At 39.9% G+C, this 14,730-nt stretch overlaps 1 protein-coding gene and 1 non-coding gene across 4 annotated transcripts in view; one reads left to right on the top strand and one right to left on the bottom strand.

Annotated features, from left to right (window-relative positions):
* LOC124158877 (G protein-coupled receptor kinase 1) overlaps positions 1-14,730 on the bottom strand; it is an 801,258-nt gene that overhangs the window by 64,388 nt on the left and 722,140 nt on the right. The window lies entirely within an intron of this gene.
* On the top strand, positions 13,153-13,225 carry Trnak-cuu. The gene has a single exon. It is a non-coding gene; the product is annotated as a tRNA-Lys (tRNA).

The raw sequence follows: 14,730 nt of genomic DNA, 5'->3' as shown, positions 1-14,730 counted from the left end.
TTAAATGCTCAAGATGATGGAGAAGTATCAGAATTAAAATTAAATGTACTGACAAGCATGAAAACTTAATTTGGGGTTTCAATATTAGCCACAGATTTTGATAACTGCGCAGACCCTTGGGAGTTATTGAATACATCAACTCTGATATTTTGACGCGTCCCAGAGAAGCTACGCTCATGTGTCGTCCCCCGATATTCTCTACCCCTGAGGGCAGGGTTATCTTATAACAACAAAAAACGTAAAAAACTAAGCAGTGAAGAATAAGGAAAACAACAACAAATTAATCCCACAAAATGACATAACGGAGACAAAATTCCACGCATTTACCTTACGTAAAAATCAAAATACTTAACTCGTAAGCCTAATATTGTATAAACTAAATTTAAAAAATATAAAAAAGAGATTAACGTAAAATACGATTAATATTGACATCCTTCGAGAGATCTATAATAGTATAAATTTTTTAGTGGTTTTGAAAACAGTGTTAAAAGGAAGAATGTTAGGTAAACGAGGGAGAGGAAAGTAAAGAATAGGATTTTGAGATAAAATGAAAGGTACAACTAGGCTTCATTGTGAATTGAAGAGGGAAGTACATTAAGGAAGGGGAGGCTGCCAGGATGATTCTTATGTACTCCATGGGAACATACCTGAATCTGTAGAATACTTTAATAATAGTAACGGAAGAAATAATTAAATCGTAAGAATTAATGAACGACCATGCTATCGAGTAACCTGTAAAAAGAGTATTCACAAAATAGCGTGTATAGGCTCGAGTCAACACATGAGAATAATGGCCGTATTAATCATTTATGGCCACCCACAACTGAAGGCTTTTAAAAACTTAACGGCCGCGAGGAAGGTATATATGGGGTATCAGAGAACGACGATTCCCCTTACTGAGGATTTGTACATAATTCGCGTAAACTACGGCGGTCAACAACTTTTCACCCCACCGACATTCAGAGCCGATTAATGGCCCACATTACGTCAACGAAACGGCCAAGGATTAAAAGACTATAGGTTAAAGAAGGAGACTACGGGGTAAGCGTGGATTGCATTACCGGCTGTAGCCCCGGAGGTCGTAATCTGTGCGAACACATTTTATGTCCCCGTTATGGCCGTAGAGGGCAGGAGTGATTTATCAATGAAAACTTTAAAAAGAATCGTGGCCTCTCGAGAGAAATATTATTGCTTTTATTGTACTACCAGATTTTTCCAACTTATGGTAATACAGTAGATTCCTTGCATGATATGCGGAGGAAGTTTTTAATATTAGTCCCATGAAACATTGCAATATTTCCATAGAATTACTTTGAATACGACGCGTAGCAACGAAACGCGAATATATTATGAGGATATATTGAAATTTAAATAAAAGACTTACTGACAGTAGATTCCAGTTGTTAGCGGCACCGAATAATGGGGAAAGTATTCCAAAGAACAGAATCCGATTGTAGAATTACACCGACTTTTCTCCGGTTAGTTGCGATAAAAAATCCGTTTAAATATTCCGTTTTGGAGGTTAAGGCCAAGATATGCATTTGTAACACAAAAAACCGATTTTACGCTGCCTCCTTCACCAATGAGATACCGACACCTTCACTGCAAAAAACGCTCAACAATGCCCCACCGAATCAAATCCGCTCATCTAGTAGCCCAACAATGCGAATCCGCTCAGCTGGCAGTGCCCGGAGCATAAACGCTCATCTCCCATTCTCCAAGCTTGGAGGTGAGCGTTTATTCTTCCGACACTGCCAGCTGAGCTGATTCGTATTGTTGGGCTACTAGATGAGCGGATTTGATTCGGTGGGAGATTGTTGAACGTTTTGCAGTGGAGGTATCGATACTCCTTAAAGCCTATTCTCTACTATACTTCCTCTGATCGCCACTTACATCGCACGCCAAATGAATGCTTCACCGCAACTCGGATAGCCCACATAAAATGTAAATTGAGTTCTGCAGCCACGGCTTTACTTGTAGGGCTCAGTGTGGCAACGCGCAGCGTGGAAAACGACATAAATAAATGATCATCCACAGAAAATCGAAGGGAAGTTTGAAATCAAGCGACAAGTGTTGAAAAAGAGTTCGGAGGAGCTGGATGTAAACATTGATCGTGATGTGCATACACAGAATTTAATGTGCCAGCATCTACATTGTGGCAAAATGTACCAGTCCTGTTTTTTTTATATAACTGGAATGCACTGTACATTTAATTAGCTCCATGGACGATAATATTGGCCCGTACGCCCTTACAATTTCAAAAGGAATGGTTGGAGATCTGGTTTTAGAAGAACCGAGCCTACAGAGCCTTCCCAACAAGCAGGATTAGAACTAACGCAAGCAAAGATCCTTGGAATAGCGAGCAAGAAAATTTCCATTCTCCCAAGAACCCGAGGTACATAAATTTAGTAATTAAATTGGAGCCACTTATCCATATCAAAATGAATTTTGAATTCAATTCGAAGCGGGTAAATGAGAATTGAATACGCACCACCAACCCAGTGACGTACTCTCGCGGAATCACCTGCAAGTATACGGAAACTTTAAAAATTCCAGAGAATTCTGACTTATTAGAACCTATTAGCTTCAAACCGGATTCATACCGGCCAAGGAAAACGATTTTTCATCGGTAGAATTTTCGCACTTTGAATCGATTCCGCAACCTGTTGTCTGCAAAGGTAACACTTTCAATGAAAAATATGGCGAAAAATTTACCAACACGAAGCCCTTAAGACCCTGTGAATGACAAGTTTTCATATTCCGTTTTTAAACCATCTGTATTGGTTGGGGACAGCCCTCCATCACTCTATATGTCCTTCAGGATATGTATCCAATACTCCGACCACGATCTTCCTAGGTATCTCTTGCCCTCCACCATACCTTCAGGAACTATCCCTTCCAACCCTTCATGTCTCAGTAAATGGTCAAACATTTTTGGCCACGAGCTGAGAGAACAATGGTCAATTTCTTTTATTTGTTTTTCATAGGTTCTGCTTATCGACCACTTTACTAATACCTCTTAATTTGAGATTCCCTCTCCCCAACTTAAATTACGCATCCTTCTATACCTGCAGGGGAGCATCTAGGATTTTTTTTCTGCCGCGGGCACATTTCATATTAGAGATTTAAAAAAATACAACAATTATTACAGAAAATATTCTCTTTATATTGGAATGAAAGTAATTAATATTAAAGTAAATTGTGCGGGTGACTCCCGTAAAGTTATCACCGTGGCTAGTCCCGGTATACTTAAATTTATTAAAGTAAATGATTCAGGCTCCGTAATGCACTAAATAAAACGAACGTAATGATGACCGCAATAAAAATTTTATCCATTTTTTAAGCGTCAGGGGGGGGGGGCACGTGCCCCCTCATACGCCCCCCTGAATCCTCCTATGCTTCTATAGCATGACATTTCAGAAACCCCAATTTTTCTTATCTCCTCTCGTCCCCTAGTCAGGGACGAGTGGAGATACGACTTACAGGGCGCTATTTCATGTATTTACTCTGAAAAACACCCATCGACTTTTCCATAAATGATTCAGCGATTCTCCGGGCGACAACAACAAACACAAGTTCGTATCCCAACGAGCGCATGGCGGCTCCAACATGAAACGACGTTCGTGTTTCTCGCGAGACCTGAAGGAAGTTTTGAGACGCATCGAAGGACGAGAGAAGGTCACGGTGGAGGATACGGAATGAAAGTGCCACTCGACTCCCAAGGATAATGACGATGACGTGAAACGCCGCGTCCGTATCATCACCACCCGATGCGACGGAATAGCACTAAGTCATGGCTTAAAATTGGCGACAGACACTTTGAACTACGACTCCATGCGAAGGCGAATTTTAACGATAAGAATTTTAATAACCTATTTACCAATCGCCAAATCCAATCCATCAGATCTGTGTACATCAAATATATAATTCGCCATGAAAAAAACTATTTGGATATGTTAGGATTCGAACCCGGATCTCCCGATTGATGGAATGGTACAAGTTACACTACCAAGCCATCTTCTACCACGGCGAATCTCAAAATGGGTTAACCGAACAAGGTGTTGACGTCTCAAGCCCTCACTGAGGCAGAGGTCGAACTTACTTAAAGACAATATCGGAGGATAAGCCCCTCTACATTGCCATTCTGTGAAGGACGGTGGGAAGAACGGCAATCAGGAGATCCGCGTTCCGAATCCTGGCAAAGCCAAATGATTTTTTTTATGGCGAACTACATAAAGGTAAACTTGCACCTGTGCGCGTGACTCAGTACAAATTTAATCTGTTCAAAGCAGAGCTTCATAAAACCTGTCTCAGGTATGTAATAATACCTCGTAGGAAATATTTGTAAGAGCACTCAAGGAAGCTTTCCAGCACCAAGCTAAGAGCTGAGGACAGCATAGAGACGAGCTTTGGAACTACATAGGTAAACAGAAAGGTCGAGCAAATTAAACACTCGTGAATAAGTTTGTAGGCTAATTACTTCCACAAATTACACATCCTAATTTCAATAATCGATCCGGCTTTCAGTGAACAATCAGCATCACCAGGCATAAATTGGGCACTGCTCAGCAGCTGTTCGCAGTTGCCGGTAATTCCTCTTTTTCATATTTTCTCTGGGCACAATACCGAGAAAAGCAGGCTAAAAATGGGTCTTTCATTAAATTTATAACAAGTCTTTTAGATTAAAAAAATACGTATTCACTTTGTTAAAAATAGAAAAGGTCATGGGAAAGTTAAAAATGAAACATTTATAAAAATACAGGAGAAGCGGAGGTTTTGGATAAAAGTTATTTTCATGATTTTTCGAAAAGATATGATTAAACCTCTAAAATCAACACGGCGTAATCTGCAGAATATTCTACCGCGAATTAGTTTAAGCAAGTTTATCCTAAATCTTCGCGCGCAGGAAGATGATAATCTCAATTCACATAAAAACTTAAGTTAGATTACCTCTCCGCCATGTTAATAGAAAATAGCAAAATATAGTTTCTATCAGCCGTTCTCTTATATTTCATGCAATGTGTATCGTTTTGAAAGTGAAAACACCCTCACATTAGAGATTGAAACAAATACCACCGGCCAAATATTCTAGGCGAGGGTTGCACGGCATCATTTATATCAAAAGGAATGAATAAAAAATCCAAACCCAACAAGTCCTGCACTCACCAAATTCAACATCTGTAACATATTGATCACCTACGTAACAGAACGAAAGCTGCATATTTGGCGGGAGCTTAACCCTGCCACATTCATACGCAATTGTTTCATTGTGGTATCGCGCATTTACATATGCGTAAACCGTCTATAGGCTAGTGGCAGGAGGTGTTAGGACACCACCCATTAACCACTGCCAGAATAAAAAAATCGGTGCGCATTGAGATAAATCTGATTTCCTAAGATCTGTTAGGCATTGAATAAAGTTATTTATTGAGCAGCGGAGACAAAAAAAACAACTTCCAACCTATATTTTCAGCAAAATAGCTCTCTTATTTTAAGGGATGTCCCAGTGCTCGAAAATTCGAGTCGAGTAGTTGATGCTCGAGTAGTTTCGGTTACATCTACATCTACATAATACCCTGCGAGCCACCTCTAGGGTGTTTGGCAGGGGGTGATCAATCACCAGCATGCAGCATGCATTTGGACTCCCACATGCACACCACACCGTCCAAAGAACGTCCCGTATAATAACCCACGATAGATCATTATTGAGTCTAACCCCTAGATATTTCACGGATTCAACTGCCTTTAACTGGGTGCCCCGAATGATATAGTTACGCTGTAGGAGTTATTCTTCTTCCAGAAATTCATTACGACGCATTTTTTCAAATTTAATTCTAACTGCCAAGCATCGTACCAAGCTTGGATAGCAGCAAGGTCATTCGTTACAAAGCTGTCGAGCCCAGTTAGTGCAGAAATCTGTCGGCTGGTAGTGCTATCATGCAATTCATGTAATAATATCGTTTTTTAAGTCGTTCTAATGCCTTGGCCTAGGAGTCGCAGCTTATTTTTATACGTAGCATTCAAGCACTATAGTAATCAACGTGGGCGCCGAATACCCTTTCGTCAGCCGTGGCGGCGGACCGTCCTCCGACCCGGCGGCGTATTAATAGCAAAAGCACAGATAGCATGAACTTTCCTCATTATCTTTTCCTTTTTAGATCAAGCTAAGCATTCGGAATAGAAAATTCACAAGGGGATTGGAAAAATGAGAATATGTTGAAGCATGCACTGCTGTATTGCCTAGTTCAGGAATTTCCATACTCGACTCGAGATCAAAAAGTACTATTCGCACACCCCTACTTATTTTATCTCTTTTACGGTATGTGGAAAAATAGTACTTTCATGAGAAGATATCCTCCGTAATATATGAAAGGTGCAAAGAAGAGCTGCCAGGTATGTGAAAGGTCGTTACGATAGTCTTGTTAGTGTAACTGACCTCTTAGATAAACTCAGATGGGAATCTCTGTCGGACCGTAGATTGAAAAATAGACTAAACCTTTTAGATAAATTCAAGAGCAGTGTCTTTTCTGACGAAGTTAACCGTATCTTACGGACGCCAACATACTACGGAAGATCAGATCATATAAATAAAATAAGAGAGATAGATTTCAGAGCAGACAGATTCCGAACGTCATTTTTTCCACGATCAATAAGAGATTATAACGACAGCAATAGAACTCGTAAATAGATTGCATGACTTGTAGTGTAGCCTACTAACCTATGTAAAAATTAATGCATATTTCTTAATTCAATTATTATTTCTAACAGCATATAGTAGTATAGTTTGTTAGTATACGGGACGTTTTTTGGACGGTCTGGTGTGCATGTGGGAGTCCAAATGCATGCTGCATGCTGGTGATTGATAACCCCCTGCAAATTCAAATGATCACCGCCCACCAAATATTATTATGGAGGCGAACGGGAACCGGTCAATGCGACATTGAAGTATATCATATGTTGACTCAAAGGAATAAAAAATCCAAACCCAACGCTGCATCAACTCACTATTTACAAATGATCATCACCATTACCTAGAATCATCATGACCATCAAACATTGTATACCACGAGCATCCACGCTTGTTAACTGTGCATTGATATCGCACAATGGACAGTGACTTGGGTAAATGCGAAATAAATAAAGAGGTCCGGGGATGGGTCCGGGAGGCCCACCGACAAGAGGAGGAAAGGAAAAGGCAAAAGTTAAGGAATGAGGGGGAGAGGGAATTCCACGATCAAGGGAAGAGAAAACGGGTTTTCCCGCCTTCCCAAGCGCGCCATTTGCCAGCGATGACAGAGACGCGGGAGCCAGTGACGCAGGAAGGGTGCAACAGACGTCACAAGGCCAAAGGGCCACAAGCGAGACTCGTTCCACCCGTTGACCCTGCCCACCCCTTGTCTCTCATACTCTTCATTTTTCTCCTCGCAATCAGCTCTTAACGTAGCTAAAAACTGAAATCGCAGATCAAGGGGAGTGCATAGAGGAGGCTCAATTCCATCCCATACAACCCTTCTTTCTGTTGCCACTTAGGTCACATTGTAATCGGCTTTCAAAAATGTCTGCGGCGCGGTGATGAGTGCAATGCGATCCACTTTTTTTCCAATATTTTGATGAGTGGTCTTCGAAAATGCAATTGCATTGAAGAATTGTGAATTTGATAAATTATATCTCTTCATATAAATTTCGGTTAACAACCCTAATTATGTACCTTATTTCCCCGTGAAACTCGGATCAATTTGTCCGCCAGCGACGCGAGTGGCGACTTCTGTAAACCCCATTACATGCGCGGTTGGTGACAACACATTTAGAGGCCTACTTGAGGGTCCTCTTTTGTAATATTCGTTTCGCAGGTCTTTCATACCAACAGCTGGAGACCATATTAACGCCACGTGAATAATATGCATGCGTTTAGTCTAGGGATGAGTCGATTCCAAATATCGATTCTCGATTCCACCGATTCTCGGACACGGAATCTCCATCGAGAATCGATTGCCTAAAGTCGATTGTAATTATATCGATTCCAGGAAGATAAATATTTTGACAATAGACTGTGAGCTTGGGGCATAAAGGCAGCCACACACCTGAGCCATCGAGCAATTGTACCTCGTTTGCTCCCATGGAGTCCCAGTGACTTTGGCAACATACCTTTATAGCGTGCATATCATCGTATCTGTCGTAAAAGACCGATATAATCACTGCCATCTCTTATACTCACGTTCAGTGGATCAGAAAACTCACCTGTAAAGAAAGAAATTAAACAAAATTACTATCAAAGAAAATTTATTATAAAATTTTATTAAGAACAACTCCTCTCTTAAAAGAGACTTGAGTTCAGAAAAATAATTTGAATATGCCTGCAGGATTACCAAACAGTGTCAATGCGTTAGGTAACTAGGAGCAAACAATTATGTACCAACATTGATGGAAATAGTTGCTCAGAGTGAATAGAATAGGAATCAAGGACGTCGACCAAGATTTAACGACAAGGATTTACACCATCAAAAAGAATTTACAAGCTAACGTGAATATGAAAGGCGAAGAATAACACGCATTCTGTAGAAGATAAATTTGCTGCAACAATATGCACATCATGTACACATAAGGCCTGTCTCCGGTCATCCCATAAAGTCAGCAACCACGTTACGGCAAAATAACCCCTTAATATTGCTAAATACATACATTTAAGCGTCGAACGTGATCGCTTTGAGAAAACGAAGATAGCAAAGACGCATTCTTGCCACGTGTAACACGATTTTGCTTTTGTAAACGACCACGCGCAACTTTTACCGAAAATAAAACGCGAGTGTAGCACACTCAATAAGCTGATGGAGTCAGGCGTGAGTGTGAGGAGTTTAGTTACAATAACCATAGAAACAAATAACTTTGTACACAACCATTGCATTTCTATTTCACCATCTCAACCGATTTCAACGGTCCAACGTCTTTTTCCAGAGGGGGCCCGACAGTAAGCAATTCTCATTTTGAATCAACAGAAACCGTTTTCTGAGCATATTTATGATGGCAAATAAATTATTTGACAAATTTGACAAAATATTTCACAGTAAATTAGCAAAAGGGTATGGTAAACTATATTTCAAATGCCATAAAACGATAAATGAACCTGAAAATTGGTTTAAACGTGCCATCGCATGGCCAAATATTCTTTTTGCATTCTCAGCTCTTTCCTGTTAAACTTAGCATTGAAAACAACATTGAACTGTTTACATCGATTATGATCGTGAAATTAAAAAAAGTGGAAGTGGAAAAGGTGATTCATTAACATTGTTACAAATTTGATAGCCACCATAACATTTTTTCTGATTCCAGAAATAATTTTTGTATCTTTATCAATCACAGAATTACAAAACAAGGAATTACGTTAAATTAATGGATGACTCGAACGAAAAATAATACAACGGGCGAAAAAAATCTGTTTCGGGGAAGCATCGTAAGATTGATGGAAAACTGTGTCGCGCGCAACGGAGGAGGAGAAAGATGACATCGCGCCGGTAATAAATTAAATGGGCGGCAAGTCATGGGTTGGGGATTGGGTTTACCCTTCACCTCGCCGAGTGATTCCGAGCACGGTGACATTAAGGAATGGAGGGAGACGAAATCACTACGACCAAACTAACGCCACGGAATTGAAAACTTTTAATTAACTCCGTGAGAGGGAACGTTACTTTATATATAAATAATTTTGCGGAGAGGAGAATCTGACGCGCCATCGTAAGTGCGACGAAGGTGACGACCGAAGAATTAGCTGTCCGCTCAAAACACTACAGTTATTCCATTTTGATGGCGTCGGCGAATGCCTTAAAGCAATGGAAATGACGAAAAAACTCACCCTGAGTCAAGGAAGGCAATTCATGCAGCGATTTAGTGATGTAGCCACTAAAATATAAAAATAAGCTGGCTTCATGAACTACCCATCTTTTTCGGCAAAGCGGGCACAATGCTAGCTTGATAACCATTTTTCGCAACAAATTACTCGTTTAAAACTTTGATCTATCACGCATTTCAGACTTGCCTCATGTTTAAGTCGAGACATCTAGTATGTATTGCACTTTGTCAAGATTTAAATCATGCTCAGATGAGCGGTGTAAACAGCTTGAGAATTTCAGTGCGATACATCAACGCTTTAAACGAGTAATTCGTCGCGAAAAATAACCATTAATCCGTAGTATTGAGTCCGCTTTACAGGTAAAGATGGTATACGAGTAAGTAAAGGAGGTATACCCTCCTGATCTGAGCGTGATTCAAAGTTTGACAAAGTGCGATAAATACCGTCTCGCCTTAAACATGGGGTTCTTATAGAATTCCTTAGATAGTTTAATTGACGAATCTCCTTTTGAAAGATAATAAACGTTTTTAATCAATGGGGTTATGAACTAAAATTCATAACGTAAAATAATTGCGTTTTTTAGCTAGCTTAAGGTATGGGGAGTATTAAAAACTTAAAATAGATCGTATAAAATATTAATTTTAGTCACTATATTACATAAAAAATATGAAAATATGTGGAAAATCTTCAGCGCCGCCAAACGGCTTTTCATTGGGCAGAAGACGGATGACGTTACAAGTCATATCTCGGCAGCCTTGACGGCAAAGCCACTGCACACAACCCATGGTGTTCTCAGATTGTGAACATGGGTGTGGTGGCACGGGGTGATCCCTTACCGGGAATGCAACACTCATCCAAGCCTTAATCAGACACGCGCTCGTTCACCGGGCAGGCTAAGCAGTCAATAGGGTAAATTTGTAGTTTCCTTCATCAAAGATAACGAAAGGCATTGATAGCGATTCGTTACCCAACATTAGTGTATTCATAATAAACAAATTATTTGGTTTTAGAAATTCCAGTTTAGCCACTCCACGTGACGTCACAAATACCTACATTCTATACGAGTAGTCAGGAGTTTTACGTCGCCTGAGATTACCAAGGCATGCATGTGGCACAGAGCTCTGGGTAACATATATTAATTATCACCTATTAAAATTGCCTAAGGTCGGAAAGTTTCCTTCGTTTGATAGGGTATCAATATTCCTTATTTAAGACAAGCGCTACCTGCTAGCAGCCTGCATTGTATCGGCACCCATAGCCTCGGCGGCAGCTGGAACCAGAAGGACGTCACACGACCTTTTCCCAGCATTCATACTTAGCCGTCGCGTTTCCGCGCGCTTGAAAATTTTCACTTTTCATTTAATCGCAAAAAATAGATATCGTCATTTAAAAATCTAAACGCGTGAAATACGTACTCCAGGAGTAATAACCTTTCGATTTAGGCAATAAAAAAATAATGGGAAATACCCCATTTTGTTCAGGTTTTGTCTTTGCATGAATGTGGACGTAAATTTTGTTCATCGTCATTTGTCAACAATCCTAAGATTGGCTTGACGAATATATCCTTTCCTCTCCTATCCTCTAGCCTTATCATAGCGAAGTATTTCTTCTCTTCTACATCCTTATATTTTGCGTAACAACTTTATGACCGTGAGGTATGCATACTCTTACATGCTGGTGATTGATAACACCCTCCCAAACACCTCAGAGGTGGATCTTAGGGTATTAATTAGATCAAGATTAGCTCAAGGAAAGAATGCATTTTTAGTATCTCCGTTCTCCCGATCGCTGAAGCTTAACTTGCTCCATAAAATGGCCCAACAGAAAGGGTGGCCGGGAAATGCAAAATGCTTGCCATATAGGGCTCGATCCCACAGCCATTACATAAAGTCGCCAGCTCTACCGAATGAGCAATCTAGACTGTTGAGAATGGGAGATAATGCTTTGGTACATATTTTCATACAATATTCTCCCCACTCCAGCGCTAATATAGGCTAACATTAGGTTAGACCAGTTTCTTTTCGTCATTTTTTATGCCCTCAACTATTATCATAAAATAAATCAAAATGAAAATATAGCGATAATTTGACTGACGGGAACTCTGGGAGAGAGATCATAGGGCACTAAGGTCATTGACAACGGTCAATGAAATTCTCGGAATTTCGCCTATCTTGGAAATTGTTTCAATAAACGCCTCAGCTTCGTCAGCTGTAAAATATTAGTTTAAAACAGTTACCCGAGAGAACATGCAGGAGAGCAAGGTGAAATACTACCCGAGAAAATTGAAGACGCGCCAGAAACCCAGAAAAAGGGAAAGTTCTTCGATCAAATCACGCGAAAGACAGCAAAAAAGGAACTGAATTGAGACTCTGGCGGCATCGGCATTACCCACAATACCCAGGGTTTTTTTCTATAGCCAACGCGGCGCACACCCGGAAACATAAAGACATGCTAAGGATCTTCCATGCTCAGTGGGAGTATAGGCCAACTCAATTTTTATATATCTCCCTTCAGTCCACATTCTCAATTAACATGCAATTCTTGTAGGATCCTCAGCCCATTAATACGATCGTGGGCCAAAGCATCCCTATGCGAAAGATAATACCCTTATACCAGAGAGAAAAAAACTCCAACCCGCAGACTAACTTCTTGCGGCGCCTAGAGGATAAAGGAAGTATTGTATCGCGAAACATAATATAACATGTAGTACATCAACACTCTCGTCAAAAATCCTACTGATTTATTGAGCATTTAATGCATTAGGAAACAGTATGTTTTTTTATTTATTTTATAGATGTGGTGGTAAAGTGACGTGGAGCATTGAGGGCCTCCGGGCGATGTGAAATAGATGTTTGGCCCTGGCATGAATAAAGGTTGAAGACCCCTGCCATCGAGTATCTCATTGCCTTTACCTTGTCCCCAAGGACCTCTGGGAACCTCTATGGGTAAGGGTCCCCACTCTCCAGCAAGGGAATGGAGGGGAGGGACTATTGCGCGGGAAAATTTTCCCCTCCAGAGCGACAACATTGTGAGCAGCTGGCGTATCGTAGCGGAGGTAAGGAGGGGGGGTCCAGGTGTTCTGGGTTGCGGAAGAATGGGCTAGTAGGAAAACTCGTAGAATGTATGTCAAAATTCGTATTGATTCATTCGCAGTTTCATCTTCCAATCAAATTTTATTTCTAATAAATAAAATGACCAGAAAAATCAGTCAACCGTACCATTATACAGCAACGCTCCTATTCACGTTGCAGTCGTGAAAGTGGAACGAAACGCATTAAATACGTAAACGTTTAGCCTCAATTCTAACAGCCCGGCTAGCTCAGTCGGTAGAGCATGAGACTCTTAATCTCAGGGTCGTGGGTTCGAGCCCCACGTTGGGCGTATTTTTTTTTCCCCTCATCCGGAACTATTTAAGACGATAGATTTCGAAAGCGTTTGCAGATAAACGCGAGGACTTACTGTTTTTGATTCATCAAATAATTTCATTTATCCCATTCAGCAAAGCTACTCCAATACTGAACATACTGTCTGCCACGTTGCCTGAAACGACGAATGCAAGCAAATGTCGAACTCAAGTGAACGTAGGCCAAAGAAACAACGCCGATGCAAGCACTATACACATTTTTTGTCTTCATTTCATTTCCACATAACACATCCGTCTTTCATTTTCCAAGGTTGATGGCCACAACACTTACAATCCAAATCTGCGGTACATATCTTCACCGTGAGGAGGCTCAGTCGACATTTACACACAATCTAACGTCTCCTCAAACATCAATGGCGTTACCAGATAAATAAATGTAGCCGAGTAATGTAGCAAACTCGGAAAAAAGATGGGGATTTGCATCAGCTGTAAAAAAAAAATGGCTTATGAGGTGTGAGGAAGTAGTTTCTACTAAGAAAGTTAGCTTAAAAAGTTTACAATAAAAGGTATATTGTATATTCTATGTATGTAATTATGCGTTTATATAAGAAAAATAGTTATCCTTGTGCAAATATTTGAAATACATTTTGTATAATGAATGCAATCGGCAAGAGAACAAATAACTGAATGCAAAGAAATTTTACTTATCATGTGTGCTAGCACCAGACCTATGTAAAAAGTTTAAGATGGTAGCCCCATAACCATTCAATAAGGGGTACCTATATATTCCATAATTATTTAAGTATGTTCTAATGTAATATATCTGAATGTAAATGGAATAAAGTTATATTATTATTATTAAATAAACGAAACGTTTCGAAATTTTCCAGGATTGCCAGTCCATCATCGCGATCAAATATTAACGGAATCTGTCAAGCGGTAGATGCTCTTTTAGTGTGAGTTTAAATTTATTTTTGTTATTGCATTAACTTCATTTATATGGATTATGCATTACAGAGACACTCATTGGCCCCAGTTAAAACAAGACAGCTATAGATAACTCCACCTCAATCAGTCGTCGCATTTCTTAAGATTATGATCCTTTTCGTAAAATATATGTTAGTATACCCAATCGTCGTTTTTCCCCGATCATATCTTCGGAAAATAAACCTGATTAAATATTCCACCATAGTGAATGACTAAAGAAAGGTTCAGGTCCACTCATAGTTCTCAGACCTTCTATCATACGCAGTAATATTATGTGTTGTAAGAAATTAAAATGAGATTCATATGGCAAATTAAATTCGTAATTACTATACACCGTACGCTATTCAATACCTCAGCGTTAGGTTTCTATAACTATCGATGCTTATCGAGTTCGTAGGAAACGTTAAGATGGATTTAGCTGTTCCTATCATACTTTTATTATAGAGCTTTACGAGTTTCCCAATAAATTTATGGAGTATATACGAAAACAACATAAATTAAACACAAACTAACAAAGTATTTACACCGTAATGGC

This window comes from Ischnura elegans, chromosome 5, assembly GCF_921293095.1.
Source record: "Ischnura elegans chromosome 5, ioIscEleg1.1, whole genome shotgun sequence".
NCBI classification, from domain to species: Eukaryota; Metazoa; Arthropoda; class Insecta; order Odonata; family Coenagrionidae; genus Ischnura; species Ischnura elegans.
The sequence above is the reverse complement of the archived record's forward strand: the minus strand, read 5'-3'. Positions and strand labels throughout refer to the sequence as shown.